This window comes from Pristiophorus japonicus, chromosome 28 (genome assembly GCF_044704955.1).
Source record: "Pristiophorus japonicus isolate sPriJap1 chromosome 28, sPriJap1.hap1, whole genome shotgun sequence".
Lineage (NCBI taxonomy): Eukaryota > Metazoa > Chordata > Chondrichthyes > Pristiophoridae > Pristiophorus > Pristiophorus japonicus.
The window spans coordinates 10,141,529-10,155,913 of NC_092004.1; the positions used below are offsets into that span (position 1 = coordinate 10,141,529).

Here is a 14,385-nt window from a genome sequence, read left to right on the forward strand (position 1 = left end):
TATTCAGCAGTACTCAAACCTACAATTTTCTGATAACATCAGTGTTTGTACCGAAATCAGACACCTTATCCATTCAGCCACGCCGTTCCTGCAGTGCACAGCTGACTAATGCCGTGAATGAGGGATTACACACCGGAATTGCATTTATTTCAATTCCATACTTCGCACCGCAAACCAATCAACGGCAGTGGGCAATTAACTGATTGAAATACGAGAAGTCCCAAATTCTCGGAGATAATCGAATTGGTCTTGAAATGCTGGAAACTCTCGGCAGTTCAATGAGCTCTTGGCAGAACTAAGATTTTGCAGCATTGCGTGAATGTATTGCAGGTCCTTGTCAGTTTCGTTCCTAAATGTTTAAGCTGCTCTAAAATAACAAAGCTAAGATGCTCGTAACCATGCCCTCCCCCACACAAAATAAAAGATGTCCCTTACGAGGTTCGAAAGCGCAGCATTCGCGTTAACAGCGCCATGCTTAACCATTTGATTCAACCGGCCTTGCTATTGTGTATTTTTGTTTAACGATAAAAAAAACACGAGCATTTTTGCAGGGACATTCATCTCAGGACTTCCCAAATCGGTTCATAGCCAGTTAAGTAGTTTTACAGTCTGGTCACTAATGCAGGAAATGCAAAAGCAGATTTGCACCTGCAAGAACCCACAATTAAATAGTGACTAGATGTTGTTTGTAGGATGAATTTTGGCTCCAGGACACCGGGGTGAACTCTCCTGCTCTACTTCTGAATAGCGAGCATGGGATATTTTACGTCCAGCTCGGAGGGCAGACAGGTCTCGGTTTAAGATCTCAACCGAAAGTCAGCAACTCCGACAGTGCTGCCCTCCCACACAACTGCCGCTCCGATATTACAAAACCTACTTGAATTTCTAATCACCAAACTGTCTGTCGCAGATGCAACTCTCCATGGCAATATTGGTAGCAGCGAATACTGGAAACACCTTGTGGATACTAAGTCCTGTCTTCACACGGAGGACACTCTGCTTCGTATTTTCTGGCACCACCACCGTGCTAAATCGGATAGATTCTGAACTCATGGAGCAGCTCAACGTTGGTTATACATGGGGTGCTGTAGGACAACAGCAGCAGCTGAATTGTACAATCTGTAAACTTATGTCCAAGCATATACCCCATCTACCGTTACCTTGTGAACAGAACACTAAACTTTGATAACGCCTCAGCCTCCGATTTCCAATAGAAAAGAGATCTAGCCTGTTCTTCCTTTGCTGATATGTGTACACTTGCTGTTCTGTTAAGATCCTTGTAAATCTTCTCTGCTTTCTCTACAATGCCTCTATATGCTTTTTATAATATGGCGAATGGAAATGTGCACATTACCCTGTGTGGTCTAACAAAGTTTAAATACAGGTTTAGCATAAATTCGCTACATTCTATATATACGTGCTTTTTGGTTTTGCTTTTTTATGACCTTGCTAATCTGTGTCTTAACTTTTAGAGTTTTGAATATTCGCCTTCCGTTTGATCTGCTACGCCACCCAGACTGGTATCCTGAAATAATAAGTGACCGCCCTATTCTTCCTAACAAAATTTTACACCTCACATTTATATGGTTTGAAATTCAAAAGCCAATGATATGCCCAATCTGCAAGTTTATTAATGATCTCCTCTAATGTAATGTAGTCCTCCTCACTTTTGACTACCCGCCTAATAAGATGTCACTTGCAAATTTCGATATTATGTTTTTGCTTTCTCGGTCAAGTTGTCAATATCACTTGTGAACAACAGTGGTCCCATCACCGATCCTTGTGGAACACCACTATCCACCTTCTGCTACTTTGTAAAGCTCCCTTTTAAGCCAACTCTTTGATTTATGGATTGAAGCCAGCTAGCTGTGCATTCTAGTTGACTCCACTCAGCATTGTGACCTATTTCTGTTTAACAATCTAGAGGTCCTCGTGTTCTAGTTGATTAATTGAAGCATGTGGTCATCGTTAGCAAGAGCAGCATTTGTTGCCCACACCTAATTTCATTGTTAATGTGTTGGTGAGCAACCATATCCAGCTGAATGGCTCGCTTCGACATTTCAGATGGCAGTTAAGAGTCAACCACGTTGCTGTGGGTCTGGAGTCACATATAGGCCGAGACTGGTAAGGTCGGCAGATCCCCTTCCCTGAAGGAGATTAGTGAATCAGACCGGTTTGTTACGATAATGTTCACCATTATTGATACTGTTTAATTTCTAGATTTATTTAATTGAATTTAATTTACCCTACTCTAATGATGGGCTGTAATTTCCTTTCTCTGGAATACTAGTTCAGTATAATAAAAATCATACCACTATGATTGACCGCCTGTGTAATGTGCTCGAAGTGTTGAATGACTCCACCTGTTCCTCGGCAACAGTGGAAGGTAAGAAATGGCAACCCCCTGGTACGGTGACTAAACCATCATGTCACTATTAATTGCCTCCACCTGTTTAATATCCTCGAGGTTCGGAACTACTCCTCCTGTCATTGTGTGTAATAACACAAGAGTACTTTATTATAAACTGCCTCGTATGGTTACCCGTTCTCTTTGATTCCTACTTCGGTTAAGAACAAGATCCGACTTCTTGTATTGCCTAAATGACATCCCACTGTGGCGCACTCTGGTATCAGATAACTCACAAATACATATATTCCACTGTGCATCAGGATCAGGGACGGAATGTCATCCCCATGGTCCTATGTAATAGGCTCGAGTGATTGAATGGCCTTCTCCTCTTTCTGTGCAACAGTTTCGTGGGTTTGGCAATCCATTCTCTTCATCTATGCAGCAGCTGCGCGCGACAGAACAGAGTTCCACTGTTCTTCCACGTGTCCTTTGCAAGTTTTTGAGCGGTTAATGGACTTAGCCTGTCATAGGCTCGATGTCTTGCTCCTGTTACTGTGCAAATGACCCAGTGCGCCCAGAGAATTCAGAGCATAATTGGAGCCTTTTTGTAACAGCAAGTGCAGGGGCCGCACATTCACATCTCTGAAGTATTGATTTGCTGCAAATTTGATTGTGTTGCCCAGGAAACATCAAATCCTGACGTAAAATCCGTCTCTGGTGGGACTCAAACCCACAATTTTTGAATGCCTGATATTACGTTGACTAAAAGTATATTTGTCTGATATTTCCCAGCGATCTTTCGACTGTTATAACGAATCCATCATGTCGCTGCGATGGCCGAGTGGTTAATTCGTTGGACTTGAAATCCAATGTGGTTTTCCCACGCAGGTTCGAACCCTGCTCGCAGTGATTCAAAATGAAATATTTCACTATTTGATTTGATCAATGGAATCTGATCAGACTTCTCTCCACTGCCTTTTATTACACTGATTGATGCGGAGCTGATGTTCGAATTGTCAACACTATTAATTTACAGGCATTAATTAGTGTTGGTTTGTTGGAAACTATTTGCAAAGATCAGCGAGAAATATACACTAGGAAACAGACTGACAAAATACCTTTTAATACAGAGCCCTGCAAGGAAATCACCTTTAGCTGATGAGTGTGAACATGGTTTTATTTTTTAAGTTGAACAACATTTTACAAAAGCACCCGCACAAGCCTCAAATCTGCAATTTTCTGATAACATTAGGGTTTGCACCAAAATTAGACGCCTTAGCCAAATGGCCACGCGCTTGCTGCAGTTCAGAGCAGCGTAATGGTGAGAATGAGGGATTACACACCGGTATTGTATTCATTGCTGTTTGATATTTTCCACTGCAGACCAATCACCGGCAGTGAGCCATTCTGTGATTGAAATACGAGATGTAGTAAAGCCGCAGATGATAAGCAAACGTCCATTAAATGCTGCAAACACGCCGCAGGTCCATGAGCTCTCTGCAGAACTAATGTTTTGCAGCATTGCTTCAATGTATTGCAAGGTCCCGTGTGAGATGTTTTCCGAAATGTTTAAGATGCTATAAAATACTGTGACCTAACCACGAAGAATAAAATAAATAGCCAGTACGTGAATAAAACCCGCTACTTTGGCATGGTTCGCATCAGGCTCCAAAAATATAGCTTGCCCGCCTTATTAATATGCACTTTTTTCAGACGCTGTGAAAGAAAAGAAACTTTCATTTCTACGGCGAATATCACCTCAGGGTTTCCCAAAGCAGTTCGCAGCAAATTAAGTACATCTATATTGTGTTCACTGTTGTCATGTACAAAATGCTAAAAATGACAGCAAGGAAGGAGGACATTTCAGCCCATCGTGCAGGTGCCGGCCGACCAAGACCTTCCCAGCCTGAATCCCACTTTCCAGCTCGATGTCCGCTCTGTAGGTTTCTGCAATTTTAAATGCTCATGCAAGTATTTTTAATTTTAATGAGGGTTCCTGCCGCTACCAGACTCCCACGACAAACTCATAGCTTGTCGCAACAGCTGAACTTCCCCAATAACATTAAATATATTTCCCGTGGTTGTTAACCATTCTGCCAAGGGAAACAAGTCCTTCCTACCCACTCCTTTTTGGTCTCTGACAATTTTATACACCTAAATAAGGTCTCGCCTCAGCGTCCTCTGTTCCAAAGCAAACAGAACAGCATTTCCAATCTTTCCTTAAAGCAAAATTCTCCAGTCCAGGCAACATTCTGAACACAGTACTCCAACTGTTTTATTCAGTTCAAGTATAACCTCCTTGCTCTTGTATTCAATGCCGCGAGAAATATAGTGAAATATTCAACATGCCTTCTGAACCACATGATCTAATTGGCCTGCTACGTTCAGGAATATGTGGACCTGCACTCCGCATTTCAGCATCGTACCAATTAATGTTTATTACCTTGCCTTGTTAGACCTCCTCAAATACATTACCTCACAATTATCCGAATTGAATTATTTGCTGATATGTCAATCCCGCCATCCCAGCCATCAGTCTGGTGAACTTTCGCTGCACTCCCTCAATAGCAAGAATGTCCTTCCTCAAGTTAGAAACTGTACACAATACTCCAGGTGTGGCCTCACCAAGGCCCTGTACAACTTTAGTAACACCTCCCTGCCCCTGTACTCAAATCCCCTCGCTATGAAGGCCAACATGCCATTTGCTTTCTTAACTGCCTGCTCTACCTGAATGCCAGCCTTTAGTGACTGATGCACCCAGGTCTCGTTGCACTTCCCCCTTTCCTAATCTGTCACCATTCAGATAATAGTCTGTCTCCCTGTTTTTACAACCAAAGTGGATAGGCTCACATTTATCCATATTATACTTCATCAGCCAGGCCTTTTCCCACTCACCTATCCTATCCAAGTCACTCTGCAGACTCAGAGCATCCTCCTCGCTATTCACACTGCCACGCAACTTTGTGTTATCCGCAAACTGCGAGATACTACATTTAATCTCCTCGTATAAATCATTAATGTACAATGTAATCAGCTGTGGCCCCAGCACAGAAACTTGTGGTACCCCACGAGTCACTGCCTGCCATACTGAAAAGTACCCATTTAATCCTACTCTTTGCTTCCTTTCTGCCAATCAGTTCTCAATCCATGTCAGCACATTACTCCCAGTCCCAAGTGCTTCAACTTTGCAAATTGATCTCTTGTGTGGGATCTTGTCGAAAGCCATTTCAAAGTCCAAATATACCACATCAACTGGTTCCCCCTTATCCACTCTACTGGAAACATCCTCAAAAAATTCCAGAAGATTTGTCAAGCATGATTTCCCTTTCACAAATCCATGCTGACTTGGACCTATCATGCACCTCTTTCCAAATACGCTGCTGTGACATCCTTTATAATTGATTCCAACATTTTACCGACGACCGATGTCAGGCTGACCGATCCATAAATCCCTGTTTTCTCTCTCCCTCTTTTTTTAAAAAGTGCGGTTACTTTGGCACTCGAGAGAAACTGATCCAGAATCTATGGAATGTTGGAAAATGACTGTCAATGTGTCCGTTATTTCCAAGGCCACCTCTTTAAGTATTCTGGCATGCAGACCATCAGGCCCTGGGGATTTATCAGCCTTCAATCACATCAATTTCCCCAATTCAATTTCCTGACGAATAAGGATTTCCCTCAGTTCCTCCTTCTTACCAGACCCTCTGACACCTTTTATATCCGGAAGTTTTTTGTGTCCTCTTTAGTGGATACAGAATCAAAGTACTTGTTCAATTGGTCTGCCATTTCTTCGTTACCAGTTATGACTTCCCCTGATTCTGATTGCTGGGGACCTACGTTTGTCTTTATGAACCTTTTTCACTTTACATATCTACAGTGGCTGTTGCAGTACACGTCAATGATGCCTGCAAGCTTCTTCTCGTACTCTATTTTTCCTGCTCTAATTAAATCCTTTGTCCGCCTCTGCTGAGTTCTAAATTTCTCCCATTTCCCGGGTACGCTGATATTTCGGCCAATTTTTATGCCACTTACTTGGCTTTAATACTATCCTTGATTTCCATTAATAGCGACGGTTGAGCCACTTTCCCTTTATTATTGTTTATGCCAGACAGGGATGTACAATTGTTGGAGTTCATACACGCGGTCTCTAAATGTCTGCCTTTTCCATCCACTGTCAACCCCTGAAGTATCATTCTCCAAATATCCTAGCCAATTTACGCCTCATGCCTTCGAAGTTACCCATCTTTATGTTCTGGACCATGGTCTCTGAATTAACTGTTTCCTTCTTCATCCTAATGTAGAATTCCACCATATTATGGTCACTCTTCCCCAAGGGGCCTCGCACAATGAGATTGCTAATCAACCCTCTCTTATAGAAGCATAGAAACATAGAAACAAGGTGCAGGAGTAGGCCATTCGGCCCTTCTTGCCTGCACCGCCATTCAATGAGTTCATGGCTGAACATGCAACTTCAGTACCCCATTCCTGCTTTCTCACCATACCCCTTGATTCCCCTAGCAGTAAGGACTTCATCTCACTCCTTTTTGAATATATTTAGTGAATTGGCCTCTACAACTTTCTGTGGTAGAGAATTCCACAGGTTCACCACTCTCTGGGTGAAGAAATTCCTCCTTATCTCGGTCCAAAGTGGCTGCCCCCTTATCCTTAGACTGTGTCCCCTGGTTCTGGACTTCCCCAACATTGGGAACATTCTTCCTGCATCTAACCTGTCTAACCCCCTCAGAATTTAAAACGTTTCTATGAGGTCCCCTCTCATTTTTCTGAACTCCAGTGAATACAAGCCCAGTTGATCCAATACTTCTTGATAGATCAGTCCCACCATCCCGGGAATCAGTCTGGTGAACCTTCGCTGCACTCCCTCTATAGCAAGAATGTCCTTCCTTAGGTTAGCAGACGAAAACTGCACACAATACTGCAGGTTTGGCCTCACCAAGGCCATGTACAACTGTAGCAACACCTCCCTGCCCCTGTACTCAAATCCCCTCGCTATGAAGGCCAACATGCCAATTGCTTTCTTAACCACCTGCTCTACCTGCATGCCAACCTTCAATGACTGATGTACCATGACACCCAGGTCTCGTTGCACCTCCCCTTTTCCTAATCTGTCACCATTCAGATAATGGTCTGTCTCTCCGTTTTTACTATCAAAGTGAATAACCTCACATTTATCCACATTATACTTCATCTGCCATGCATTTGCGCACTCACCTAACCTTTCCAAGTCGCTCTGCATCCTTATAGCATCCTCCTCGCAGCTCACACTGTCACCCAACATATTGTCATCCGCAAATGTGGAGATACTACATTTAATCCCCTCGTCTAAAACATTAATGTATAGTGTGAACAGCTGGGGCCCCAGCACAGAACCTTGCGGTACCCCACTAGTCACTGCCTGCCATTCTGAAAATTCACCATTTACTCCTACTCTTTGCTTCCTGTCTGACAACCAGTTCTCAATCCATGTCAGCACACTACCCCCAATCCCATGTGCTTTAACTTTTCACATTAATCTCTTGTGTGGGACCTTGTCGAAAGCCTTCTGAAAATCCAAATATACCACATCAACTGGTTCTCCCTTGTCCACTCTACTGGAAACATCCTCAAAAAATTCCGGAAGATTTGTCAAGCATGATTTCCATTTCATAAATCCGTGCAGACTTGGACCTATCATGTCACCTTTTTCCAAATGCGCTGCTATGACATCCTTAATAATTGATTCCTCATTTTACCCACTACCGATGTCAGGCTGACCGGTCTATAATTCCCTGTTTTCGCTCTCCCTCCTTTTTTAAAAAGTGGGGTTACATTGGCTACCCTCCACTCCATAGGAACTGACCCAGAGTCAATGGAATGTTGGAAAATGATTGTCAATGCATCCACTATTTCCAAGGCCACCTCCTTAAGTACTCTGGGATGCAGTCCATCAGGACCTGGGGATTTATCGGCCTTCAATCCCATCAATTTCCCCAACACAATTTCCCGACTAATAAGGATTTCCCTCAGTTCCTCCTCCTTACTCGACCCTCCCACCCCTTTTATATCCGGAAGGTTGTTTGTGTCCTCCTCATTGAATACCGAACCAAAGTACTTGTTCAATTGGTCCGCCATTGCTTTGTTCCCCGTTATGACTTCCCCTGATTCTGACTGCAGGGGACCTACGTTTGTCTTTACTAACCTTTTTCTCTTTACATATCTACAGAAAATTTGCAATCCCTCTTAATGTTCACTGCAAGCTTCCTCTCGTACTCCATTTTCCCTGCCCTAATCAAACCCTTTGTCCTCCTCTGCTGAGTTCTAAATTTCGCCTAGTCCCCGGGTTCGCTGCTATTTCTGGCCAATTTGTAAGCCACTTCCTTGGCTTTAATACTATCGCTGATTTCCCTTGATAGCCACGTTGAGACACCTTCCCTTTTTTATTTTTACGCCAGACAGGAATGTACAATTGTTGTAGTTCATCCATGCGGTCTCTAAATGTCTGCCATTGCCCATCCACAGTCAACCCCTTCTGTATCATTCGCCAATCTATCCTAGCCAATTCACGCCTCATACCTTCAAAGTTACCCTTCTTTAAGTTCTGGACCATGGTCTCTGAATTAACTGTTTCATTCTCCATCCTAATGCAGAATTCCACCATATTATGGTCACTCTTCCCCAAGGGGCCTCGCACAACGAGATTGCTAATTAATCCTCTCTCATTATAAAACACCCAGTCTATGATGGCCTCCCCCCTCGTTGGTTTCTCGACATATTGGTCTAAAAAACCATCGCTTCTGCAGTCCAGGAAATCCTCCTCCACCGTATTGCTTCCAGTTTGGTTGACTCAATCTGTGTGCATATTAAACTCACCCATTATAACGGCTGCACCTTTATTGCACGCACCCCTAATTTCATGTTTGATGCCCTCCCCAAAATCACTACTTCTAATTGGAGGTCTGTACACAACTCCCACTAACGTTTTTTGCCCTTTGGTATTCTGCAGCTCTACCCATACAGGTTCCACTTCATCCAAGCGATTGTCTTTCCTTACTATTGCATTATTTCCTCTTTAACCAGCAACGCCCACCGCGCCTCCTTTTCCTTTCTGTTTATCCTTCCTCAATGCTGAGCACCCTTGGATATTGACTTCCCAGCCATTGTCATCCTGGAGCGATGTCTCCATGGTGCCAACCACATCGTATCCGTTAACTGCTATCTGCACAGGTAATTCGTCCACCTCATTCCGAATACTCCTCGTATTGAGGCACAGAGCTTTAAGGCTTGCCTTTTTAACACAGTTTGACACTTTAGAATTTTGCTGCAACGTGGCCCTTTTTGTCATTTGCCTTGTGTTTCTCTGCCCTCCACTTTTACTCATCTTCTTCCTGTCTGTTGCTTCAGTCTCCAATTTGTTTCCCTCCGTCTCCCTGCATTAGTTCCCATTCCCCTGCCATATTAGTTCAACTCATCCCCAAGAGCACTAGCAAACACTCCTGCGAGGACATTGGTTCCTGTCCTGCCTCGGTGCAGACCGTCTGGTTTGTACTGGTCCCACCTCCCCCAGAAACGGTTCCAATGTCCCAGGAATTTGAATCCCTCCGTCCTGCACCACTGCTCAAGCCACGTATTCATCTGAGCTATCCTGCGATTCCTACACTGACTAGCACGTGGCACTGGTAGCAATCCTGAGATTACTCATTTTGTGGTCCTACGTTTTGATTTAGCTCCTAGCTCCTTAAATGCGTCTTGTAGGACCTCATCCCGTTTTTTACCTATATCTTTTGGACCAATTTGCACCATGATAACTATCTGTTCACCCTCCCTTTTTAGAATGTCCTACACCCGCTCCGAGACATTCTTGACCATTGCACCAGGGAGGAAACATACCATCCTGGAGTCTCTTTTGCGGCCGCAAAAACGCCTGTCTATTCCCCTTACAATTGAATCCCCTATCACTTTCGCTCTCCCACACTTTTTCCTGCCCTCCTGTGCAGCAGAGCCAGCCACGGTGCCATGAACTTGGCTGCTGTTGCGCTCACCTGATGAGTCATCCCCCTCAACAGTACTCAAAGCATTGTATCTGTTTTGCAGGGGGATGACCGCAGTACACCACTGCACTATCTTCCTTGCACTGCTCTTCCTGTTGGTCTTCCATTCCCTTTCTGGTTGAGGACCCTTTCCCTGCAGTAAGACAAACTCGCTGCACGTGCTAATCACGTCATTCTCAGCATCGTGGATGCTCCAGAGTGAATCCACCTTCAGCTCCAATTCTGCAACGTGTCCCGTCAGGAGCTGGACGCGGATACATTTCCACAGATGTAGTTGTCAGGTACACCGGATGTGTCCCTCAGATCCCACATAGTACAGGAGGAGTATATCACGTGTCCGAGATCTCCTGCCATGAATTAACCCTGAGATGAACTTAATTTGGCGACAACAATGTTAACAGTTTATTTACAGATATAAAAAAAATAAAAAGATAAGCTATTACTAATCAACTTTTGATTACTTTCTACTCCTTTTTTGTTTTCTCGCCCCGCTGCAGATGCACAAGCACGCCTTTTGTAGGCCTGGCACGCTGCCGCTCCGCTTCTCGTCCTCCCGCTGGGCCTCCCCGACTCACGCTCGCCTTTTGTAGGCCTGGGACGCTGCCGCTCCACTACTCGACCTCCCGCTGAGGCTCTGCGACTCACACTGGCCTTTTGTAGGCCTCGGCCTCAGCAGCTCCGCCTCCCGTCCTCCCGCTGGGCCTCCTCGACTCAGGCTGGCCTTTTGTCGGCCTGGGACACTGCCGGTCCGCATCTCGACCTTCCACTGGGCCTCCCCGACACACGCTGGCCTTTTGTCGGCCTGGGACGCTGTCGCTCCGCATCACGACCTCTCGCATCAATGGGGCTTGTATTCACTGGAGTTCAGAAGAATGAGAGGGGATCGCATAGAAATGTTTACAATTCTGACGGCTTTAGATAGGTTAGATGCAGGAAGAATGTTCCCAATGTTGGGGAAGTCCAGGACCAGGGTTCACAGTCTAAGGGTAAGGGGTAAGCATTTAGGACCGAGATGAGGAGAAACGTCTACACCCAGAGAGTAGTGAACCTGTGGAATTCTCTACCACAGAATGTTGTTGAGGCCAATTCACTAAACATATTCAAAATGGAGTTAGATCTAGTCCTTACTTCTCGGGTATCAACGGGTATGGCGAGAAAGCTGGAGTGGGGTACTGAAGTTGCATGTTCAGCCATGAACTCATTGAATGGTGGTGCTGGCTCGAAGGGCCGAATGTCCTGCTCCTGCGCCTATTTTCTGTTTCTATGTTTTTATTTGCCACTGTTCTGCCCACCTGACCAGGGCATTGGTTTCTTCCTGCAGTTTGCAGCTTTCTGCATCATTATCAACGACACAGAGACAGGCCATTTGGCCCAAGCATTCCATGCCGGCATTCATGCTCCACTTTATCCTCCTGGAATAGCTCCTGCCACTGTGAATAGTTACATGTTACGGCACAAATCGCTGGAGAAATACCACCAATGATGTGTCAGCAAGATCCTTCAAATGGCCCAGGACAGACGCACCAACATGAGTGTCCATGATCAGGCCGACATCCCCAGCATCTAAGCACTGACCATACCGAACCAGCTCCATTGAGCAGGCCTCATTTTCACTTGCCTGATGCAAGGCTCCCACAGCATGTGCTCTGCTCGTAAATCCTACACGGCAAGCGAAGCACAGTTGGGCATAGAAATCATTTCAAGCACACCCATCAAGCCTCTTGATAAAATGCAACTTCTCCACCGAAACCTGGTCGTCCCTGGCGAAAGACGAGCCCAATTGAAGGGAGAGCATCCGGGAGGGCGCTGAGCAACTCGTGTCTCGTCGCCGAGTGCATGCAGCAAGCAAGCGGAGGCAGTGGAAGGAACGTGCGGCAAACCAGACTCACTACCCATTTTTACCTTCAATGAATGACTGTCCGACCTGTGACAGAGACTGTAATTCCCTTATTGGACTGTTCAGTCACCAAAGAACTCACTTTTAGAGTGGAAGCAAGTCTTCCTCGAAATTCGAGGGCTAACTAAAATGATGATTGTCCAGTTATGTTCGTGGTGAATGGTAAGCCCCGAGAAGCTTGGTGGTGGGGGATTATGTGATAGTTATTGTTATGTATGTGAACCTTACTTGTGTGTAAGACTTGCCACCAGACGGCACACCTGTGGAAGACACATGAGTCATGTGTGTGTAACCTGGCATTAACCAGGCATTAAAAGGCAGTCCACCACGTTGCTGCCTCACTTTGGGGTTATATTAAACAGACCAAGGTCACACTGGTTCAAATCTACAACACCGCCTCGTGGATATATTCCAAACATAACAACTAGCGACGAGTTACAACCACGAACTTTCACGCGGAAATGGCTGCCGTTGGTATTCTTTTGAGATTAAGTGAGGATGATGATTGGGACGCCTTCTTTGAGCGCCTCGACCAGTACTTTGTGGCAACAAATAGGTCACGCCTGAATCAGGGATCATGCGCAGGGCGATTCTCCTCACCATATGTGGGTCATTGGTATATGGCCTCCGTAAGAACTGGCAGGCACCGGCCAAACTAACGGATAAATCGTACACATAGCTCTGCACGCTTGCTAAGGATCACCTCAAGCCCAAGAAGAGCATCCTGATGGCCAGGTATGGTTTTTACACGCACGATCGCTCCGTTGGCCGCACCGTGTTGAGTTTAATCGCCTTCTGGGGCAGTACGAATTTGCAGGATCCTTGGGTGAAATGTTGCGGGTTTTTTCATACTTGAAATTTGCCACGAAGGCATCCTTCGCAAGTTGCTGTCTGCAAAATCCCTGGAACTGAGCAAGGCCATCATGATAGCCCAGGTCTTCGTATCCAAGAGCGACAACACGAAGCAGATATCATCACACAATCGAGGTAAGCGCCAAGTAATGTGCATAAAATAATTCGTTCAGCAGGCAGGACTGTAACGAAAGGGCTAGGGTGACTCAAAGCCCGCTGGGGAACGGTTATGTGAATATATTAACGCCATACTGCTGCTACGGGGACAGTCGCAGAGCCCATCAATGTCGTTTTGAGCACAATGTGTGTAGTCGCTGTAGGACAATGGGGTGCCTTCAGCGATTGTGCAAGCGACCTTGGACTCACAATGTGGCACAATCAGCAGAGAGCGACGGATCCAGTGCAAACCACGCTGAACGAGCAGTAGAGGCAACTCAGCTGGAGGATGAAAAGGAAGTGCATGGGGAACACATCTTCACCACCAAAAGCCCTCCGATAATGATAAAAGTCAAACTTATCAGCATTCCAATCTCCATGAAACTGGGTAGGGGAGCAAGCCAATCGATAATCAGCAAGATGGCCTTTGATAAACTGTGGAGTAACAAGGCATGGAGACCAAAACTGAGCGCGGTTCACACTCCACTTTGCATTTACACCAAATAACTCATACCTATCACAGTCATTGCGGCAGTGGAAGTATCGTATGACGGAATGGTACATGATTTACCACTATGGATTGCACCAGGAAATGGCCCTGTGCTGTTCGGCTGGAGCTGGCTCGGCAAGTTCCAGTAGAACTGGGGCGACTTCAAAGAGGTGTCCTTGGCGGATGCCGCCCTGTGCGCCCACATGCCAAACAAATTCCCGGCACTATTTGAGCCAGGCGCCGGCAACTTCACAGTGGAGATCCACCTTTTTCCAGGAGATTGGCCCGTTCAGCAGAAGGTCCGTGCAGTCCCATATATGATGAGATGGAAAGTCGAAATCGTGATGGACATATTTCAACAACAGGGAATCATATCGCAAGTCGCGTTCAACGAGTGGGCCAGTCCAATCGTGCCGGTGCTAACAGCGATGGCTTGTCAGAATCTGCGTATACTGCAAGATGATTATCAACCGAGTCTCGTTACAGGATCAGTATCCACTACCCAAAGCGAAGGACTTATTCGGAACGCTAGCAGCGGGAAGGTCGTTGACCAAGCTAGACCTCACCTCCGCTTACTTGAAGCAAGAGCTTGCTG

General features: G+C 45.5%; 1 non-coding gene across 1 annotated transcript; it reads left to right on the top strand.

Moving 5' to 3' along the window:
- The first annotated feature begins 3,177 nt into the window (after positions 1 to 3,177).
- trnas-uga (transfer RNA serine (anticodon UGA)) lies at positions 3,178 to 3,259 on the top strand. Its single transcript has one exon. It is a non-coding gene; the product is annotated as a tRNA-Ser (tRNA).
- Positions 3,260 to 14,385: the final 11,126 nt, after the last annotated feature.